We start from the raw sequence: 19,172 nt of genomic DNA on the forward strand, positions 1-19,172 counted from the left end.
CTGACTAGGTAGAAAACTCCAGGTTGGCTAACCTCCCCTCAGCTTTGCCAAGAGACCAGTCTATGCCATGGCCAGTGATGTATCCAGCCCCAAGGTGCAGACAGGTGATTGGGCTGGGGAGAGTGTGGATGACCAAGTCTGATTCTTCCTCCCTTCAGGACCCACTACAGAAATGAACAGTGGGGGACTCCAGTCCTCACCCTGGAGCCAAGATGGCAAGGTGACAGCATGTCATAACAGCTGTTCAGAGCTGGGACCCAGGGATCAAGTTGAGCTGCACACCAACTGGGGTGCTGTGGGCAAGCAATCCCTTAGTATACCTAAGGCAGATAAGAGAAGGAGTTAACCACTAAAGATGTTGTAAGGATTAAATTAGTTAATGTAGGGAAAGGTATTAGTTAAATTCCTGGCCCACAGTATCTATTTTATTTGAATTCCTAAGAAAATATAGTATCTGTGTGTCTACTTCGTCGACCAGACTGTATTGCAGATGGCTTAAGACCAGGCAGCAAATTTGAGGTGGAGCCATGGTTATCAGAATGGCTGCCCAGACCACAAAGCTGATTTATCTCAATCATAACAGCAGCAGATTCCTGTTATTGTAATGAATCACAGCATGTATGCACACAGATGCAGGCACCGGGGTTCAGAGGGCCGGGTTGTATGGGGAGGGTAACGAAAAACAGACGCTTGCAGGGCCCTAACAATGTGTGTAGCAACTAAACCTGCAGCCTACTTACACAAAACAGGCCATAATGAAATCCAGTTTCAAAATGGAATATTTTTCCTAAATGATAAGGTATTGCATATGGTTCTTTTCCCATTGTGTAGTAATTCCTTCTAAAGTAAACGTTTTAAAGATTTTAACTGAGGTTGGAAAACTAAAACTTGCCTCAGTATAAAAATGTCGAAGCCATCTGCTAGAAAATCACAGCTCTGCGATATAAAACACCCAGAACTGTGTTGCTCAAACTAATTTAATCACAAAATACCATTTCCTTGATCCGAAGGGAAACATTTCTACTTGGCCACTAGAGCTTTCTGGAGAAAGACACTTATATTTGCAGTATGGTATATTAGTAATTTTGAATTTCAAAGAGAAAACAGAGCAGGGATTTTGGCAAACAAATGTTGAAAGAGTAACTTCAATTCTTTGCAGATGATTTTGATAGAAAAGTTTTTGTTAAAACAACTGACAGACACTGAGAAACATGCCATCAGTTTGAAGGAAAGTAATTGAGTTGTGCTGTTTGCATTTTATTTTGCACACATTTAACAATTGAAAGTTTTTCTGTACTATGAGACCAAAACCCCCCAAACACCAATGCAATGGCAGAAAGCTGAGAGTCAAATCAGGCAGCACACATATGAACACTGCGTTCACATGATGAGGACCACATTTCTGAGACGTTTTCTGAAAAGAACCTGTATATGTGTGTGCGTGTGTATATATTCTTCTTTTTTCCTGCCAGAATTTTTTGTTGAATGTTCAAGTTAGTTCTGGAAAATAGGTTCCAATATTGCTCCATTCATTGGCATAGGTTGACTTTATTAATTGGCAGCTGTTTTCTCAGACAGTTTTGCATAAAATGGTGCTCAGCGAACAAGTAGGGTTTTAAACATGACACAGTCCTGTATTTGAGAATGTTTATGTTATATATGTGCCTATTAATTTAGTAGTTATGAGTTTAATAATAACTTTGAGTTCTTTAGACATGGATCCTCATATATATTAATAAAATCAGCTGTGTGCCTTAACCAACAGTCAGCATATTTTTAAAAATGGGCCTCTGAATTGAAAATTTAAAAAAAACCCTTCAGCATCCCATTAGGATTGATTAGCCCACAGGAGGGTAATCCTGGTAAGCAAATGTAACCAAGATTCTCCTTCCCCAGTGATTCCAAGTGCAGCCGGGCTCTCCTGGTCAGGTGCTTCCTTTACTCAAATTTTCCCCGATCTGTTCTAGATCCTAATACCACCCTCTGTGTCAAACTGTGAATGCATCTTCAGTATCAGGGCTCAGGACTTGGAGCTGGGATTTTGCTGACATGGTCTTTTCTCTGGTTGTCACCTTCCATTTCTTTTTTGGTTTGCCTTTCATTTTAATGCCAGATTTTCTAAGTGTAAGAAAGGAGGGTGGAGAGTGGGCAGAAGTCATTGTTTCCATCATGAAAGTCAACATCAGTATTTCCTGTCCTGGGGACAAACCAGTGCCTCATGTTTCTGGAAACGCTGCAGCATTTGACTTCAATTTTAACCTGGATAACGCCAAAGCTTTTCCTCAAATTCGCCACAGGAGTAAGCTCACAGATGCTCTGATTTTGTTTATCGTTGCTCTTCCTTAATATCTCTCGCACAGGTGCCATTGACCTTTAGATGGGCTGTACAGTGTGGGGTTTGGTGCCATGGATCTGCTTCTCCAGGGACCAGGATCTTGAGATCTTCAGGCTGGGTTTCCATGGAGGCATGGAGCTGCTTTTCCTCCTTCATAACTGCACTCAAAACAGCCCTGTTGCTCTACAATGGAGACTTGGGCAACTCCTACTGGCACAGATTTGTTCACCTCAGGGGAAATTCAGATAGAAGCAAGCTGCAGGCAGTTTCACCTCTAACTCCATGGGTTCTCAACTGGTAATGTCCTCTTATGGATGTTAGGCCACGAGGTCAATCCTGTAGCAATCTAAGGCTTGAGAAGAATTAATCTTCTGGAAAATTCCAAGAATACATCTTAGGGAAACTGGCTCTACCTTTATGACTTGGATAACACAAAGATACGCTTTTCATGTTGGACTAGAACTCAGAGTATTGGCCAATGGATGTGTTTTCTTAAACTATCCCAGTGGGTTCACCATACAGATGAAGATTCTGAGATTCAAGACGCAAGACTGATAAAGATCATTATTTTTATTATTTTAGTCTGATGCACAAAATGGTATCTACTGAATAGGCAGTAGGTAGATTAAAAATCTACCTATTTTTAATAGGTAGCTTATATATATTAGCAAAAGTGAACACTTTGTCTTTTAGATCTATTCCAGGTTTTCAGTAGCTGTAGACTTAAGTGCTAACTTTTAGCCCATAGGATAAGAAGAAACCAAGCCTAAAAGTAGGCCAGCACCAGGATTCAGGCCTCAGACTTCAAGCCAAGGGTTCATCATCTTCAATCATGCACGAATTTTTACATAGCGCCAGAGGAAACTGCCTGTACTTACTGTTGTAGGTAAGACAAACCTTTGCTTATTTTTACTTCTCATGAATAAATAGTTGTAAGAAGAACTGCTGAAACAAAGGGCATTAATGAGCTTTTGCTACATATAAATAGCGAGTGTGAACCAGCAGTGTGGCGGAAGAAGTTTCCCCTCAGCCACAGCGGGACTATGAGATGTTCTCCAATGAGCTCATCTTGTCAATAATGTGTAGACCTTGATGTTCTTTTTAAATATGTGCTGATTTTATTACAAGTGAACCTGTGCTTGTTTTTTCCTTTATGCATATTCACTGTCTTTATACCTTTCCTTTCCCCCCACGAACTTTCTGCTCATATCTTTGCCCGTTTGGAGGGAATAGTCTATTTTTCTTATAGGATTATGAAATTTTTAATGTAATGATAATGCTAAGATTTTTTGACATGTACTTTATATTTTCCCAGTTCATTATGCATATTTAAATGTTTCACTAATATTTAAAAACATACATCTTTTCTTAAATTTTCCATAGTTTTATCTCTTAGCCATTATGCTTTTGCTTTCTGTGGTATATTCCTTGGGAGTCTCTCACTGAGACCCTTCTCTTTCTCTAAGTTGGTAACTTTATCTCCCGTGATGAGAAAGCTTTTCAAAGGGAGAGCGTGACCATTTCCATATAAAGTACAATGTTGCTTTGGTGTTTAAGATTCTATTCCTGGGTGTCATTACTTCTTTTTAAATTTAACTTTGTTATGGAAAATATTAAGCATATGTAGAAGTAGAACAAATAATCTAATGAAACCTCACTTGTTCATATCCTAGCTTCAATAATGATCAGCACTTAGCTATTCTTACTTCATCTACCCCTTTACTCTGTGTTTTATTTTTCCTGGAGTATTTTGAAGCAAGTTCTAGAAGTATACACACACATACACACACACACACACATACACACCATATTGGTATTGGTGTATATATATAATATGTATGTTTTATATATATAATGTGTATAATACACACACACACACACACACACACACACACACACACACACACACACCCTGGAATACTACTCAGCCATAAAAAAGAATGAAATCATGTCTTTTGCAGTAACATGTACAGAACTGGAGGCCATTATCTCAAGTGAAACAACCCAGAAGCAGAAAGTCAAATACTGTGTGTTCTCATTTATAAGTGGGAGCTAAATAATGTGTTCACATGGACATAGAGTGTGGAATAACAGACACTGGAGACTCAGAAAGGGGAGAGGTTGGGAGGGCAAGGGGGGGTGAGAAATTACTTAACAGGTACAATGTATACTAATCAAGTGATGATTACACCAAAAGCCCAGGCCTCACGACTATGAAATCTATCCACATAACAAAACTGTACTTGTACCCCCCAAATCTACAAAACTAAAAAAAGGAAAAAGGTGTAGAATGGAATAGTATACTACAGTCATCATAAATGAAATTCAGCTAAATATAAAAATCATTGTCCTTTTGCAGGTGCTTTGCTGGATTCAGGATGCAGACAAGGTCCACGCACTGTGGTTGGGTGATGTGTCTCTTAGGTCTCTTTTAATATGTAATACATCTCCCTGTTTTTTAAAAATGCATTTATTTGTTGAAAAAACTTAGTCATGGGTCATTTTTCTGTAGAGTGGATTATGTTCTGGGTTTAGCTAAATGCCCTCTTCTTGAAGATTTATCTTCCATGCCTCTTGCAGGTGGTTAATATCCAATGCTTGATTAAACTCACATTTTTTTATTTTTTATTTTTTTGTAGAGCCACTTTGTATGAATGCTATTCACTTCCTGTTGTACCTTCATCACATCAGGAAGCAACAATGTCTCGCTTTTAATGTTGTTAAGATTGGTGAGTTTGGGTGTCAAGGACCCAGGAGTCACCAATACTCTACATCTCCATTGACAATTTTCTCCAGAATTCAGAGTCGGTGGTGAGCATAATGGTTGGGAGTGCTGGGTTGGAGTCACTCTTCAGTTTGAGTAACAGTTCTGAAAGTCACTTGTCATGCCTGAGCTAGGTTGCTCAAGCCCTCAGACCTTTCAGGGCTGACTCAGCTTTAGGAGTGGACACTCCATTTTGTGTGTGGGACTGTTGCTTGAGTGGGATGAGTTGTGTGAGCTGGGCTTTGGCCCAGTCTTGGAAGAGTGGTAGCTGTGATTTAGTGGCATTTGTTTCAAGCAGATGGAATTTGTTTAGATGACCCTAAAGGTCTTTCCAAATCTGATGTACTAGGATGAATTATCAGACAGCTCCTATAGCTGGGTTACCACATATTACGGGTAAATCTGGGGGTAGAAGAGCTCATCATTCAGTTGTAATAGTTCAATAGAGATGACAGTTCTGCCAGATTTGGGTCCTGTGGGCAGAGCTGAGAGGTCTGTAAATTCACATTCACTCTTCAAGCCCTGGTTTATAGCAGCCAGCCAAGTGTGTCACTAAGATGAAGATAGATTATAATGACTACATTTTGGTAATTCATTTACTTTACTGAAATCAGTGCTCAGTCATGTTACAGGCGAGACTCCATCTGGTTCCCATCAATGACAGAGGGAGCACCATGTTTGGACAGAGGGGCTGCATCTATGTTGATGCAGGAAAAGCTGCGTGGCTTATCCAGCAAATCATGGTGTAGACCACCAGCTGGGCCAGTCCGGGTCCAAGTCAGCTGGGTGACTCTATCCTACCGTTCATTCACTTCTGCATTCGACAAGTACTGTGGACACCTGCTGTGTGCCAGGCACTGCTTGAGGTGCTAGGGGGAGATCAGGGAGCAACAAAAAATTCCCTGCCCTCCTGCAGCTGATGCATATTCCAACTGAGGGGTGGGAGTGTAGCCAACAAACAATGGACATAATCCCCAAATCATAGAGCAAGACATAGGTGATGCAAATCATGGCAAAGAAAGCATTGTGCAGACTGAGGGGTTTCTTGTTTCCTGAGAAGGATGTGGATTGCAATTTAAGGTGGAATGGGGGTTGGTCTGAGAAGTGAGCCTGGCTGACAAGATCAGGCAGGAAATGTCTCCTTCATACCCCGCCTGCCCAGTAGACCACCTGCTTGGCACTGATGTGGGCCTTCGTGCAACCACCGAGCACAGGAGGGCCATTGCTGCTTGGCATTGCCACCATGGATGCCTGGATCACGGTGCTGCCGGTCCCTCTGCTGCCTCCTCTCTGTGTCCCCTCATTGGTCCTGAGCTCCATTCCTTCCTGGGTCGTCTTCAGGCCATGATTTGCATGTTGGCTCTCTTTGGGGCCCATGGTGCTTCATTTATTCCCAAAGGTACCTTCTCCTTCCTATTCTGATTGAGACTAAAAGGCCTCCTGATACCATTGCTTTGCCAGGACACTATTACTTCCCAGGGAAGACTCTACTGGCACATTTTAGGCTTTTCTGGAAGAACACCATATCATCATCATCACCATCATCATCAGATCTTCCCCAAGCCCCATCTGGGGGGTCTCATGGGAGCCACATATGAACTTGGTTAGGGACCTCTCCTGAGCCTGGACTGATGGCTGGCCCAGCCCAGGCTTTTGTTTGCCACAGGAAGAGAGCTTTGTGCAAACCCTTGTTTAACCTGGCCTTCTCTCTTTAGAAAGAGAATGTTCACCAGATGAATCATGCCTAACGTGCTCGCTGGAGCCAGAGGACTTTGGCTCCCAGGCTGTTTACTGCAGCTCAGACTTTGTCCCGTAAGCGTTCTTAGGAAATGACAATGGACAGAAAATTGTCATTGTTTTTGCTGGAAAGAAAAAAAAAGGTTGAATAGTTTCCCTGGCTCAGGCTAGCTGGTGGCAACCCTGGCCCCAGCATGCTCCTCAGTTGCCCACTCTCCCCAGCAGGGCCAGTGTGCCCTCGCCTGTCCACACTGCTCTGCGACCAGGTGCTCTGCTGTGCCCTTGCTCGGGGGCTGACTGTGCACAAGGTGACGCGTGGTATGTGTCGATGTCCGACAGGCTCACATGGGCAGGGCTGTGCTGTGGCTGTGCTGGGAGCCCTCACCTGGTCTCTCTGCTGACTTCTTCCCACCCCTGCCTGCCTTGGGTGGGAGGACACCTGGCCTTCCTAGTCCTAGGCAGGGTGGACTTAGAGAGGCAGAGCGTGCTGCAGGCAGGGTCTGTGTTTGGGTTTTGGCAGCCTGGATGAAATACCAGCTCTGACACCTCTCAGCTATATGTCAGTGGCCCAGTCCCTTGACCCATCTTGAGTTACAGTACCCACTTTGCTCTGTTTCTGGACCTCAGATATGGCACTTTTAGTCTCTCTCCCCTTTGTGACATTAGAGGAAATCTCTAAGACATCATGGAGTTGCCATTGAGCTTGCCTTCCCGCCTGCACAAGCAGGTCCTGAGGCAGCTTCCTGCAGCCCCGCAGATCCTGCAGCATCTTCAGGGCTCAGAAGCCTCTGTGTCTGACTCTGGCTCAAATGTAATTGCAGCTCTAGAGGAAGCGACCCACACCACAGGGAAGCGAGGAGGCTGGGGGTCGTGTCCAGGCATGCCCACAGCAGAGACTGGGAGAGCCACCATGGCAGCAGCGACAGAGCCAGGGAAAAATGCCATCCTATGATACGCAGTCCTGTCTTTAATCCAAATGATGTGTCTGCAGAAACTGGTTGCATTTGCTACTTTGACAGATGGACAATGTTTCAGTGTCTTAATTAGCATGTCGGGTAATCACTGCCATTAATCTTGTTCTTTTTTTCACATTCATTGGCCATTTTGACTTCTCCATACCCATCTTTCTTATTGAAAAACATGATAGGAAACTTTTACTTATTAGATAAATTATGAAGACCTAATGCATGGCATGGTGACTATAGTTAATAATGCTGCACTATATCCTTGAAATTTGCTAATAGAGTAGATTTCAAGTATTCTTACAAAAAATGTGGTGATGGATATGGTGATTAGCTTGTTCTTGGTAATCTCACAATGCATGTTTATATCAAAATAAGACCTTGTACACCTTAAATACTCAATTTTTATTTTTTAGTTATACTTCAATAAAGCTCAGAAAACACACACACACACACACATATTCACACACACAAATAGTAGTGGCCAAAGCAGACAACTGAAGAATTCCCTTGGCAGCCTGCGCTGAGCCCTAGGGTTGTTCGTGTTCCCAGCCCTCTCTCCATCCTCAGATGGTGTGGTCCTGAGCTGCTGCCCCTCTGCCCTCCTCCTCTGTCTCCATCCCTTTCCATTTGGCTCCTACTCCTACATACGAGTGGAAACTGTGCCCTCCAAACCCAGGGGACTGCAGAAGCCTTGCTCTGCATCTGCCCGCAAACCCATGGTGTAAGCAGTCTCTTTGCCCTTCTCTACAGGGGCTCCATTCCTCATCCATCCTTTTCTCCGTGTCTCCTGGTCACTCCTGCTGTCCACTATCCTTTCCTCTTGGGCTCTGTGTTCCCACAGCCCCTCTGTGCATTCCACACGTGTCCCCTGAGTGAACTTTGCAGTCCCTGCCGGCCCCACACCCACTTGCCCTGTGTCTTGAGCACAGGTCTTCAGGTAACAGTGACTGGTGGGTGTCTCCACATTGTGACATTCTATTGGAACCTGAAACAGCTGCCCCTGACAACGGCTCAGCAGAGAATCCCTGGCCATCCAGCTCTGACAGGGGCATGGATTCTGCTTCTCCTTCCTGCCAGTCTCCTAGTTGTCTGTGCCTTCACCCCGTAGTGGCCCATTCAACCACTAAGTCCAGCTGCTTTCCTTTCCTGTGGAGTCACCCCCTAATTCAGTTCCCGCGAGCTTAGTGGCTGTGATTTGATCATTCCCATCCATTCTTGGACTGCTCCAACCTTGTCCTACACTGCCTTATTTCTTACAAGATGGTAGTATTAACGCAGAGAATGAAATTCCTAGCTTTTTCTCCTTTCAAGCCACCATGATCTTCCCAAGCACAGCTCCAATCCTACTTCTCACATATTCAAAAGCGTTAACATTTCCTCACTCACCCCAATTGTTTTCACATGCAACCCAGTGTCCCTACAGTCTGTCGCCTACTGACTTTTCAGCATTTTCGGGATGATCTCTCCTTAAAACCATTGGAGTTCTCTTGTTGTCTCTCTTTTCCAGGGTCTCAGCAACTTTTGTCATTGCTAAAGATTCCCTCCTTCTGACACACCATCTTGGCCTACAGGCCCCATTCTCTCCTGGTTCTGTGCACTGCACACGGCTATTGCCCATGGGGTGCAACTGTGACTCAGTTCTGGCTGTCACTCTTTCTCACGCGGAGCTCTCCTCTGGCCGCCTCATTCAGGAGCTTGGCTTCGTGAACTCCCGTGTACAGCTGACATAGACACTGAAATCTCCTTCTAGAGCTTTCTCCTCAGCTCCAGAAACACACAGCCAGCTGCCTTCCTGAAGCTCCCATGTAGATGGCACCGGGATCTTGACATAATAAAAACAGAACCTGAATCTGGAGCTCCAAGTCACACCTTGTTCCTGTGGTCCTCCTGTTAGGATATTGCCGTGGAGACAGCAAACCCTCATCTACCCCAAATGCAGTCTGTCCCTGCTGATTCTGTCTGTCAGGTGGTCTCAGATACATCCGCCTTTATCCACAGCCAGCATCTCAGTTGGAGCTGCAGCAGCCCTCTCGAGACTGCCTGGTGGAAATGGCCAGGATGCCTCTCTGTGCTGGTCCTGCAACTTGCAGGCCTCTCCCTGCACTGCTTCTGGCCAGTGTGACCTTTTTCAAAGCTTCACTGTGCCGCTGTCCTGCCTAAAATCCTTCAATGGCTCTACATGCTTCACGTGCCTTTTTTTTTTTTTCCAGATCAATGACTAGATCTTTACCTGGTCCACAGTCCTCCCCATTCTGGCTGCAACCTCTCATGAGGCTGAGCTCACCATGAACCCCTGCTCTAGGCATCTGCATGGTGCTCTGTTTGCCCCTATGACTGTCTGCCCCCTCTTTGACCTGTTGGCATGTGCTTATCCTCCAGACCTCAGTCCAAAGGTGAGCTCCTCACAGAATCTTTGGCAGTGTCCCCAGGGCCAGGGGCAGGGGGCAGGGGCAGGTGCATGTTCTCTCCTTTGAGGCACCTCCCACAGTGTTCATTTGCATGACTTGTGTGATTATTTGGTGGACGAAAGTTTTCCCAGTGCTTGTGGGAGTCATGCCTCTTTCTCCTGAACCACTAGTTGGGAGAATACACTTCCCTTCTTCCAGCACAGCTTTGACATCACATAGGTACCATTTGGTGGTCTTCACAAGTCACTGGGTTTTGATAAACACCCTTCACCATGAGGAAAATGAGAGTTGGATGACTTAAGAATCACCCCAAATCAGGCGGAAAAACTGGATGCTTCTGGTCACAGGCCAGCAGGTCTTGGTGCCTTCAGATCCTTAGAGTGTCCTAATTTGACTACAGTTTTCTGTCTGCAGAAAGGCCCCAAAGGGATGATGCCAGGCTGGGCCCTCATCCCGGGCCCTCATTGTGCCTGATTCACCCAGAGGAAGCCTTGTGTGGACACGGCTACCCTCTGGAGAGATTTCAGGCCTTTGGGAACAGAGTAGGGTTCCTGCCTTTGTAACGAGCAAGTTCTCGGCTCCCTTCTGCCCTGTTTACCACCTTCCCTCTGTTTCTGTGGCTTCCTTATTTGCTAGTTCCTGGGCCTGGTGGACCCTATCATGACCTATTTTTCTCAGTGCATTCTGTCCTGCATCCTTACCACAGCTGTACCTGGCCCCAGACCCCCTCCTCCTAGCTGGTGGGCGGCTGGGTAGGTTTCCTCTCCTAACCCATCAGGGCCTCACCTCTGGAGGCAATTACTGCCTGGCCCGTGAAAATATACAAGGAGACTTGAAGAGGTGTCGTGTTACAACCTTCATATTTTGCCAGCAATAAATCCAGCTCTTTCCTCTTGGGTGGACTCTCAACTCTATAAATTAAGAGTCTATTTTTAAGGAGGAAGATTTCATAGGCCCCGAGGTTCTGTATGACCTGCTCACATTTCAAGGGTTGACCTGAAAGCTGGAGGCTTTCAGAATCACAGGAAGTCATGCCCAGAGATCTGTGACTTTAGGATCCATGTTCCACTCACAGCCCTCCTACCTCTCGTGTACTTTACATCAGCTGGGACCTCAGGACCTCTCTGGTTTCCACCCTGTGCTCTGGCCTTGGCTGTCCGACCTCACCCATCCCTGGATTCTGCTTTTCTCTTCATCGAGTCTCCCATAATCTTTCCTGGAAACACACCACAGGCCTAGCAGGGCTTGCTGTGGGAGCAGCTTCCTTGGCTGCCTTGAAATCTGCATTTTTATCTCTTTCTGGTGAGTCTTATGTCCAGTAAGATTCAAAAACGTTCTATATGCTAAGTTTTGGGGATCTGAGCTCCATTTCCCAAAGTCCTGGCTTTAGCTTGCTTTTTATTTCAAACTCTATCCTTGTGGGTGCTTCCCCATCACCTATCTGCAAAATAGTCCTAAATGCATCCAGGGAGTGGCCCACCCCTGCCCCTCTGCCATAAGCCCCCTCCCAGGCACCCCTGCTGGCTTGACCCAGAGAGTGCTGTCCTGCTGGCTACCCCTTGGTGGTTTGGTGTTGCTGGAGAGGAATTTTTTAGGTAGTTCATAAAAAGAGATGTTGTCTGGAGTGTGCCTAAAGTCCTAATGAGAAGACAGAGACAGCATATAGTTGACATGGAGTTGTGGGGGAGGCGTCAGAGGTGGGCGTCCGGCAGAGGGAAGAGGCAGTGGGTTGAGAAGGTGGCTCAGAGCAGACAGGGCAGGCTGGCAAGTGTGCTTGGTGTGGAGCATGGTCCTTGTCCCAGAATCAGGGCTAGGCACCTAGGCAAGGTGGCACCTTAGGGCCCTGTCTGGCCAGAGTCCACCTATCCACATCTGCCCCCGCCCAGCCTCCTCCATGGCCTCAGGCTTTCTAGAAGGAAGCAGAGTTAACATTTCAGGTGCTGGAGGGGCTGTGGCCAGACTGAGACAGATAGGTTTCGGGGGTGGATGCTCAGAGGCATCCCCTCCCTGTTCTGTTCATTGAGTAAGGGGACCTGCAGCTGAGGATACCCTTAGGTAGGCCAGGCAGAGACTCCAGTCCCTGACCAGTCATTCTTGTGCCTCTCCTTGGACATTACCCAGCTCAGAGCCCTGGGTCTGAGGGGAAGTTTCCTGGGAGCTTGGTCTCCTGGGAGAAGGCCCCATCATGAGCCTGTCTCCTCATGGACCACAGAGCCTGGGTGGTGGCCCTGGTGGGGAGCACCAATTCAAGGGGCCAGGAGGCAGCGTGTGTTGCGGCCTTCCCATTTGAGAACACAGACTCACACTATTTTGTTTGTTTCATGGATAGAGTGTCTGGAGACCCAGCATTTCAGAGCACAGGAAACAGACCTTTCCCTGAGTCAGGTGGAGCCCGGGACAGCGCTCCTGGGATGACAGGTGGAGAGCACAGAACCCCACACCAGCCCGCAGTGGCTGAGGAGACTGGGTTTTGCACAGGCACAGCTCCAGAATGGATCTCTGGTGTGTGTGGGAGGAGGAGGTGAAGGAGTGGGGGGCTCACTTTGGCTCACCTCTGCAGGAGGCTCAGCTGGATCCTGGCTGGTATTACTGTGAAACAGGCAAGGAACACTGCCATCAATTGCTGTGCTTGCTCAACCACCTTCTACTCTCTGTAAGGACAAGGCCCTTGGTGATCACACTTGGATGGGCATCAGACTCACATGGGAGCTCTGAGAAATCCCCAGGCCCGAGTCCCACCCACTCTAAGGAACCTGGGGCTCTGTGGTCCTTATGATCCTCCCAGGTGATGTGGACACACATCAAAGTCTGAGAACCACTGGCTGGATGACACGGAGCGTGTGGGGACAGGATGCTTGCCTGTGTGGATAGAATTGCTATCAGGCTAGCTGGAGGAGCCATAGACTCCAGTCTCTGTAAGGCCTGACCCAGAATTTTCCGCCCCGGCTGCCTGTTAAAATCAGCTGAGAAGTTCAAATAATAAAGATGCCTGACCCCTCCCCAGATATTCTGCTTTCACTGGTCTGTGGTGGGGCCAGGCCTCAGTACTGCTGAAGCTCTCTAGGTCTTTTTAATGCGCCGTCCTGGATCTTGAAAACTCTCAACCCACATGCACACTCATTTTTATGTTGGTTTTAGACTGTCTTTGCTTACAGGGGATACTTGGAAAGGCTACTCCATACATTGCTAGGCCCACATTTTGAGACTGAGAACCAGAAATCTTGGGGATGGTGACCATGCTCCACCTATGTGCATTGGGGGAAGGGTCTGTCATGGTTGGAATAGGATGTTTCTTACCTATTGGATTTTACTTTCAGGTCAGTGCCATTGTGTACACACACACACACAAACACACACACACACACGCACGCCAGAGGGGGAGGTCGATTTGCATAAAGGGACTAACTTCTAGGGAGCCTTGTCAAAGGGCTGAGAACATGCACCTGCTTCAGGGGGAGGGTGGTGGGTGGGGTGGCTTGACTCATTTTGTTTTTGTCACCCTCTTACTTGAGGGGTGACCGCCTCCCCAGGTCTGCGCCTAAAGGACCTGGGGAAAATGCAGTTGGGAGCCACGGTCACAGAGAGCTGCTGTTGTCAGAAACAATCCTCAGGCCTCTGCAACCTGTTATTGTGCATGTTCATTCCCAAGGGCTCAGCCCCTGAGGAGTTGTAGGAGAACAAAGGCAGCAGTGCTTGCCATGTGAGGCAAACGTGCTTCTAAACCACAGAGGATGGGCGCTCCGCGGGGGCCGCCTAGAGCTGCCAACTGCCCGGCCCCACTGGAGACTCGGGGCTCTGCACACGCTGCTGGCCTGCTCTGATCTTCCCCTGGGGCCACGCCCTCGGCATTTCCACTCAAGTGGACTCCCTTCCTTTACTGGCCTCAGAGTTGAGAGGAGAGTGCAAGGCTGACCAGAGAGCAGGAGGACAACATCCCAAGGTCACCTAGTGCCAGGGAGGGCTGTACCACAGGGCAGGGTGAACACGGAGTCCTACACTGGCTGAGCCCGCAGAGGGGTGCCCATACGCAAAGTTCTTCTCACATGGCCTTATCTTTTCACACACAGGTCCTGTGGGGACATTGCGATTTCCATAAGTGACAGCTCAGGAGGATGGGAGAGTAGAGTTCGACTTTGAGCTTAAAATAATTAAATAAACCAAACACACCAAATACACACAAAAAACGTGCACTTTCCCCAGACAGTCCCCATTTCTGAGATGCTGTTGGATGCTGCAGGCTGCCTGGCAGAATATGACATGGTGACAAGGTATGCTCTGGGGAAATTCAAGCGATTCCAGCTTTCCACCTGGACCCTGTCTCAGCATTCACTGCCTCCAGGACAGTGGCTGGAGTACAGGGGGCAGCGGCCAGGGCACCTGACTTCACTGGGCTCTGCTGCCTCCACATTTGCAGCCTCAGAGCAGAGAACTGCCTGCCTTCCACCCCACCCTGCCAGGAGGGCTGCAGCTGAGATAGCTGCTGAGCGTCACCATGTGCTCCCTTCCCAGGACACCGATGGGGAGAGCTTTTTTTTTTCTTTTTTTTTTTTTTTTTTAAATGATACCATTTATTTTTTGTTAAAGCAAGAAACCATGTCATTATAACAATCTGCTACTGAGAATGGTTCTCACAAAGGTATCATCCAGTAAATATTTTCTCCTGAAACAAGAATATGTATTGAATAAATATAGAATGAAGTTTAATTTATGTTAGATTTTTGTAAAGTTTATATCTCTTCAAATCCACATGTGGCCGTGATATTACTATAGAATCTCAAATCATTACGAAAAATTACAAACTCCATTTATGTAAGCAGATTTGAATGTAGTTCAACTTGTTTTGTTAAAGTCATATTCGATATAGAAGGAAGGTTATTTTCAGGGTTCATCACCCACCTACTCTTTAAAGACAAATATTACTCAAATGTTCTCCACCAGGCAGACTTAAGAAGAACACAAATGCAGTCTTTAATTTCAATATTCAATATCAATTATCTTAGTTCGTGAATTTAAATCAATAATGGTTTAATTTAAGCATTCTCTTTTTGCCATTGTAGGATAAACGTGACCATTGTTGCTTCTGAACATTTCTTGGCCAGAGAATGAATCGCTTTGTTTTTCGACTTCCAGCTCTCCCAAGCTGCTATATTCCAAATTAAAAGGGAAGGATTTTAGAAGAGGATTCTAAAGAAACTCTATGTTTTTTTTTTTTTTTTTTTTTTTAATTTGAGTAATTGCTAATAAGGTTAGAAGAGTCAATGGTTAGACCTGAGACCAAACTGGACTGAGGCTGATTTGAGCTCCATCTGGATATTTTAGGCTTACACACAGCATCCCCAGCCTGGTGAAGGGTGAACCGCCCTTTCCCACAAATGCATCCTAAGAGGTAGAGGCTATAATCAGTTCACTCAGCAAATGTCCAGCACCTCCTTGATGCCAGGCACACTGTGTTGGGTCCTGGGGCTGTGGCCTTGAAGGAGAGTACTGGCTCCCTGGCATCTCGGTGCCTGGAGAACCACGCAGGAGGTGGAGAGTGCAAACATGGAGTGGGTGAGTCATGGTAGGGCAGGTGAGGGTGTAAAGGAAGCAAGCAGTGCGCAGCCACAGAGGAGCAGACAAGGACATGTTTAGGCAGGGCCATCAAAAACACCTCATTGAGGAGGTAGGCCTGGAACCAGTTACAACTATAAATCCTGAGTATGAAATCCCAGAGCTGAAAGTAGCCTCAGAAGTCACAGGGTATAACTATGCTGTGGTCACAGATGCAGAGATGTGCAGGATCAGAGCAGAACCTCCTGTGGGTAGAGGCAGAGCCGTGGCCAGGACCCAGGAGACTGGGCTCCCAGTGCCATCCTGCCTTTTTCAGGGGGACTCACCTATGGGTTCTACAGTATAAGGTAGACTCTGAGACCTAAGGACCTTTCCAGTTCCTAGATAGGAGAATTCAGAAACCAAGAGTGAGGAGGCATTTGCCACACGTGGCTGTTGAGGCAGAAAAGTCAAATTCACCAGATCACGAATCCTGTCGTAGACTGAGTTTTCTGAATTGACAAATTACATTGACTCGGAGTCAGATGGATATCAAACCATCTTGACTTTCTACTGCATTGACTCAACCAAGAAATTAGCTCACCTCCTGAGAAGTGAGAAGAGGACTGCCAGAGGTTTATAGAAACCTTCCAAGGGTGAACTTGGCACTCCTTGCCTCACTAGAACCTTCCCTCTGAGGAGTGCATTCCTGGAGAGAAGCCCTTGCTTTTGGTTCTCAGCTTTAAGAGTAGGTGCTTTCCTCTGAGCCTGGAGTCTTATCTTCGCCAATAAGGCCACTCATGGAAGTTTGGAGGTTGTGTGGATGAGGCCGGGAGAGGAGGATCTGGCTGGAGCAGCTGGGGCAGAGAGAGCTCCCACCACCCAGGAGTCCCGGCCCCAGCAATGGTAGAGTGAAGGGTGAGGGGCAGTGAAAGGACTACAGCCATGTTAGTTGAACTGCACCAAGGCTTCCTGCAGAACCGGGCTCCTCTTGCTAACCTTGGGCTCCTTTCCATGTATTCAAGGCTCTCCCTGGAGTCACATTGTCCAATTATGTGGCATTTGCAGGGCTGAGCTCAGATCTGGAGTCTGCAGAGTTCAGGGGGCCCTCACATGGGGTAGAGTCTAGATGTGGCATGAGGGACAGCTCACACATGAGGCACATTTGACCTGGAGAAGAGACCACCCAGAGGGGAGGAGGCTGGTCCAGTGCTGGGAGGACAGTCCTATGGAGCATCAGGAAATTCAGCAGAAGAGTTTTACATCTGTTTTTTCCAACTACAGTTCAGTCCTGGAGCAGACACAGCCTTGTTTGCAGAGAGCCAACATTCTAATTGACGGTGTATGGTGGGAAACAGTGAACAGAGGGAAATAGTGCCAATGTCAGAGAGCCACAGTGCAGTGAAGAAGAGAAGGCAAGAGGATGTGATGCAAAATCACAGGACTTGGCTTCCAGACCATTCTGCTTCCATGAGAACATTTTAGTTGAGAACCGGATGGCATGAAAGTAAGCCAGAAGACACCACGCAGGGACAGACTGGTCCCCAGGTGCGAATGAGGTTGGAGCATTTGGGACTGCAAAGAATGTGGAGCGTGGTGAATGAGATGGCCCTTTGTATCAGATTCATGCATGAGTGGCTAGGGTCATGTGTGTGCTTCAGTAGAGGGTACAAAGGGCACACTAAGAAATCTGGGTTTCTTTCTGAGGGCCTGAGAAGCCACCAGAAAGCACTGAGCAGAGAGTGGTGGATTTATTTATGTGTTTATGAAATCATGTTGGGTGCTGGGTGGTGAATGCTTATAGGGGCAGAGGGCAAGGGTGGAATTGCAGAGACCACAGCTAAGAGCCATTTGCAGAGCCAGGCTCATTGTAATTCAACCTGGGAGGCATTGGGGATGAAGGAGATGAGGCCGGTGAAGGATGTATTTCTACATATAATACAGATTAGGTAGATGGGTTTATATGTAATGTAGATTAGACTCAGAAATCAAACTGGAGCCAATGGAGGACACCTGACGGAAGGTGTACTTCAATTTCTTCCATTGCATGGAAAAGCAATACAGTGGAAAGAGGATGGGATCTGGTGCCTCTCAGACAGGATTCCACTTGCAAGCCGTGTGACATGGGGCAGCCCACCCGATGCTGGACCTCCACAAATGCCTCTGCGACGTGGAGAGAATCAGATTTCCCCACAGAGACTCCATGAAGGGCCCCAGAGTGCACTCTCCGGTTAGCCACTGATGCATTCACGAGGAAGAAGAAGAGTTAAATGCTCCTTTCGAGGAAGCGGTGGTGGCCAAGTGCTGTGGGCACTGTGAGATCAGAGCTGACAGCCCAGACTGTGAATCGCAGTCCTCACCAGGGTCATTGCATGTTGCAGGGAGCTCTTCCCAAGTGCCCACTTTTACTAAATTACAAAAAATACATAACAGGAGAGTTCCTTTGTGTTTTAAAAATCAATGACCAATTTTTGTTTAGTTTTGTTTTGTTTTTAAAATACAGTGTTTTCAGAGATAAGAGTATTATATTGGAAAGCTGTTATGACACAGAAAATTATATGAGCTTGTAGTTGATTAAAATAGTCAAGTTGACCTATATGTCATCTCAGTGCACAGCAAGGAAGCATCTTCAACTTAGAAAATTGCTGGCATGAACACAAACAAATCTAGTTATTTGAAACGAGAATTTTCAGATTTTGGATTTATGGTCAGAAATAGCTAAGTCCCAGGGCCGGGTACGGTGGCTTGTGCCTATAATCCCAGCACTTTGGGATGCCAAGGCGAGTGGATCACCTGAGATCAGGAGTTCAAGACCAGCCTGGCCAACATGGTGAAACCCTGTCTGTACTAAAAATACAAACGTTAGCTGGGCGTGGTGGCGAGCACCTGTAATCCCAGCTACTCGGGAGGCTGAGGCAGAAGAGTTGACTGAACCTGGGAGGTGGAAGTTGCAGTGAGCCGAGATCACACCATTGTACTCCAGCCTGGGCAACAAGAGCGAAACTCCTTCTCAAAAAAAGAAAAAAACAAAGAAAAAAAGAAAAGAAAAAAGAAAGAAACTGCTGAGTCCTGAAATACTGATAAAATGACCAGCTCTGTTCACGTTCAAAACTTGACACTTTCAGTGTCAGGGTGACCAGGAATCGTGGCTGTAAAGGAAGCCTGAGACTTCTCTGGTTCTGGCATGAAAGAATTTTCCAAAACTATGTAGATGCTGGGGCCTTAGAAGTTTGATATTAGTGTAAATGAATGTATTCTCAACAAGAATATAGATGAGTTTGCACTGAATTCAGAATACTTAACTCCAGACTTATAAGAGATTAAATAATTCTTTAAAATGGATTCTCAGGCACTTTATTTATGCTACTCATGAGGGCTACACTGGCAAGGGAGGTCACAGTTTCTGACTTGCCTTTTTTCTAAACTTCTGACTT

General features: G+C 46.6%; 1 long non-coding RNA gene across 1 annotated transcript in view; it reads left to right on the forward strand.

The window, feature by feature from the left end:
• The first annotated feature begins 2,245 nt into the window (after positions 1-2,245).
• The window catches only part of LOC108541966 (uncharacterized), a 36,014-nt gene continuing 19,087 nt past the window's right edge, over positions 2,246-19,172 (forward strand). The window contains exons 1-4 of the long non-coding RNA XR_001889134.1: positions 2,246-3,221; positions 4,695-4,743; positions 10,012-10,194; positions 17,023-17,245. This is a non-coding gene — a long non-coding RNA (uncharacterized LOC108541966). The remainder of the gene's footprint in view (positions 3,222-4,694; positions 4,744-10,011; positions 10,195-17,022; positions 17,246-19,172) is intronic.

Source organism: Rhinopithecus bieti, unplaced genomic scaffold, assembly GCF_001698545.2.
Source record: "Rhinopithecus bieti isolate Rb0 unplaced genomic scaffold, ASM169854v2 scaffold_20310, whole genome shotgun sequence".
NCBI classification, from domain to species: domain Eukaryota; kingdom Metazoa; phylum Chordata; class Mammalia; order Primates; family Cercopithecidae; genus Rhinopithecus; species Rhinopithecus bieti.